Source organism: Engraulis encrasicolus, chromosome 10, assembly GCF_034702125.1.
Source record: "Engraulis encrasicolus isolate BLACKSEA-1 chromosome 10, IST_EnEncr_1.0, whole genome shotgun sequence".
NCBI lineage: Eukaryota > Metazoa > Chordata > Actinopteri > Clupeiformes > Engraulidae > Engraulis > Engraulis encrasicolus.
In genome coordinates this window covers 46573872-46574142 of record NC_085866.1, presented here as the reverse complement: position 1 = coordinate 46574142, position 271 = coordinate 46573872, and positions in this window count along the sequence as shown.

The following is a 271-nucleotide window of genomic DNA, read 5'->3' as shown; positions in this document are numbered from 1 at the left end:
ACACACACACACACACACACACACACACACACTATCACACTGCAATATAGTTAACAGATACATAACCACACACACACACACATGCGGACACCTCTGTCTTTTTGACACTGTGTGTGTTCTTTGGTCAATGGGACTGCTGGAAAACAGAAGAAAAAAAAACAGAAAAGATATGGCTGCTGAAACGGACATGGACATGGGCTCACTGGAGAGAAGAGCTTCGTGCTGTGCTGACATGGTGGGAACTGTCAGCCGCACTGCACCAGGCTGTCAG